The sequence below is a fragment of the Trichechus manatus genome, unplaced genomic scaffold, assembly GCF_000243295.1.
Source record: "Trichechus manatus latirostris isolate Lorelei unplaced genomic scaffold, TriManLat1.0 scaffold00013, whole genome shotgun sequence".
NCBI lineage: Eukaryota > Metazoa > Chordata > Mammalia > Sirenia > Trichechidae > Trichechus > Trichechus manatus.
The window spans coordinates 31,115,989-31,119,811 of NW_004443949.1; positions in this window are offsets into that span (position 1 = coordinate 31,115,989).

A 3,823-nucleotide genomic window follows, 5' to 3' on the forward strand; every position below is an offset into this window, starting at 1 on the left:
TATCTTGACAATTTTTGAAGGCACCATTTGGGGCTCAGAAACAGATTCCCTAGCTAGAATATCCTCCTGGTTTGGAAGGATGAGGCAGGGATTTAGTAAGAAAACCTCATATACAGACAAATTCAAAGATACTTTTTGGATGTCTCTCTGAGAATTTCAAGGTCAAGTCTCACTTATTGTGCCCCCAACAACCTTCCACCTCTGAGTATGAATAAAGCATATACTGGATTTACCCAAAGCACAAAGTTTACTCTGACTTCCTTCTTACACAGTCAACTCTGGAGTCCAAATCAGCAAGCCTGTGGGTCGTGGAAAGTTGTTGAAGTTTCCAGTAACAGTGGCAATGAGGCAGGGCCTCCTCATTCATTTGGAAAAACTAGTATCAGAAAGAAAGGTATATTGTGTTGCTTTGTGCCATCGAATTGATTCTAACTCATAGTGACCCAACAGGACAAAGTAAAACTGCCCCATAGTGTTTCCTAGCTTGAAATACTTATGCAACCAGATTGCCAGAACTGGCCAGTGGTTTCAAACAGCTGACCTTTTGGTTAGCGGCTGAGCTCTTAACCATTGCCCAGCAGGGATCCTAAAGGTGTATTATAAACATATAAATACACTAATAAATGAGATTAACTACCATGCCTATTCTATTTTAGGACTGAAATTTATCCTTAGGACTGAAATTTACTTGCATTAAATTCTGTATATAAGGGATTTCTTGGGTCTTTAACAGCATATACCTGTATTTCTGCATGACTGTGACAAGCCATTAGTGGGAATAGACTTTCTTTGCTTCTCTCTATATCTTCCTGCTCTTCTTACCCCTATCACCTAGCTCATGGCTTTCTTTTGTTACTGCCTAATTTTATCAGTTGTGCTTGCTCATATATTCACCTTTCTCCTAAATTTGTCTTCCCTGATACCCTTCATGACCATATTCCTCATCCTATTTTTTCTCTTTCAGTTTTAGTTTGGTCAATAATTGTCTTATTCATGTGTTATTTCTCAGTTAATAATCTCGCTAAAGAGAAGCTGACTGGTTCAATACACACTTCTGAGCCAAGATTAACAGCAATGGACAAAATAAAGGAAAACATGCTATAAACCATGGCCCCCAAAGGCTGCCTACTGGAAATCACTCTATATTAGGCAGCTCTCTTAGGAGAGTTTGGAGACATAGTCATTCACAAAATTAGTAAGTCTAGTTACAAACATGCACACACAAATGTCTTCCGTACACACACCCTGAATATATGCATAAATTTATTTATAAAAAAATCTTAAACTCCTACACGATTGTTGCAGAAATTCTTAAATAAATGTTAGTTCTTCCACAGTTCCTTTCATATTGTTACAATTATCTGTAAAACATGAAAAAACTGAGGCTCAAGACAGTAAAATGACTCAAGTAAGTAACTAATTAAATAAAGCTCTTCTGTGGTCTGTGTAGACCTCTTTCCACTATAGAGGCATTTCTCGAATCCAGGGTTCCAAATGGATGGACTTTATGGGATTTAATGGATTTTATAATCAATATATTTACTCATGACATAGTTCTATAGGCTATGAAATTAAATATTATCTTTCTTATTTATATGTTATGCTTGAATAACTATAGAGACATTGAAAAATGCAGTTGCATAGAAAATTTAAACAGAATCATCCCTAAATATTTAACTAAATGTAAATCATAATTAATAGTTAAGTGCTTTTCCTCCATATATAGTTAGATATAGACAGATGATAGAGCCAAGATAAAAACTTCAGAAGAATCATTCGTGTCCTCTCTTACTTAGAGAGTAACGTTTTAGTAACTAGCACACAGAGACTCATGTGGTATATACTACTACAAAAATAAAACTAAGCTAAACAAGCAAACAAACAGAACACATGCTGTTAATGGGCTCATAACACTTTTTATTTTTAAATAATGACTTTTTATAATAAACATGGAATTCCTATACTATTCTGAAGTTGCTTGACATTTTTCTCATTGTCACCTCAGAGGAGAAAAAAAGAACAAAATATTACATGCACATCTAGGATACTTTTTTGTTTTATGAAGAAGTCATAAAAGTGGAATTACTGGGTCAAATTCCAAAAATATTTTAGAAGTTTTAATGCGTATTACAAAATTGCTTTCCCCAATGTTATATCTTATTTACAATCTCATCATTATGATGAAAGTCTCTAAGCAAGATGCCTGTCAAATTTAAAGAGCACTGTCAGCTTTAAAAAGAAATAAATGTCATATCTAGCATTTTGATGAGAATTGTATTAAATTCATAATATAACTTGGAAATATTTGACATGATTATCATATCTTCTTTTCCATACCCAAGAAAAATATATTTCTCTCTGTATCCAAGTTTTATTTTATCTTTGAAAGAGTGACTGCTCTTGCCATATAGACTGACTATATATTAAGTTTGTTCTTCAGTGTAAATAATCCGATGCACTATATGATGGGGATAAAGGTATCACTGACTTAAGACTGAAAACAGAAATAAACAAACGTATAAAAATGAAAAATAAATAAATATAAGTCATGATTGGCATTCTCAGAGAAATTGTCATTGCATGCCTAGACCAATAATATGGATCTCTAGTTTCATGAATCTTAGGAAATCACTCAACTTCCTCTAGATTAGAAGCTCTGGACATAGCCTTATATAAACTAGAATACAAGAAGCAAAATGAACTCAAACCTCCATTTCTGGAAAAACCTGTAGTCTTAAAATCAGTACTGTGCTTGAAGCCAGCTCATACCAGTCTGTAGGAGTGAGTTTGTGACATTTTCACGAATTTTGCTAACCAGTTGTTAAATACAGCTATTATTAAAAATTAAACTACATAAACTTACAATTAAATACATTATATAAAACAAAACTGGTAAATACTCAAAACTCATCACTACCTAATTATTTTACTATTAAGTATGCTTTGGAAGTTATTTGTATTTATTGTATCTTTATGATGAAAATACTATACATGAGCTTGCTATTGCAAGTCTCTTGTCAACTCTGCATTCAGTGAGAACATATTGGTAGCCTGAACTTGGCTATGGTAGGAATGTTTACTCCATAGAAATCACAGAACACCACACATCAAGTCTCTCCGCCTCCCCAGAGAGCCAATAGTTTAACATTTACTAGCATACCACTGCATACATACACATATGTATATGTGTTTATATATGTGCACACACAAATTACCTAATAAAGTGTATGTATATTAAACATTCACACACAAAAATATAAAAATACACATTTTGGAGAAATACTGTCAATCAAAAGTTTGCTACTGAGGTGATGTCTTAGTTATCTAGTGCTACTATAACAGAAATACTACAAATGGATGCTTTAACAAAGAGAAACATATTCTCTCACAGTCTAGGGGGCTAGAAAGCCAAATTCAGGGTGCCAGCTCCAAGGAAAGACTTTCTCTGTCTGTCTGTTCTGGGGGAAGGTCTTTGTCATCAATCTTCCATTGGTCTAGGAGTTTCTGAGCACAGGAACCCTGGGTTCAAAGAATGCATTCTGCTCCCGGCTCTGCTTTCCTAGTATGAATTCCCTCCGTCTCTCTGCTCACTTCTCCTTCAAAAAAGTTAATCTTCAAAAAAGATGAACTCAATATATAACCTAATCTTATAGATTGAGTCCTGCCTCATTAACATAACTGCCTCTAATCCTGCCTCATTAACATCATAGAGGCAGGATTGCCAACCCATAGGAAAATCACATCAGGTGACAAAATGATGAACAATCACACAATACTGGTAATCATGGCCTAACCAAGTGGACACACATTTTTGGAGGATACA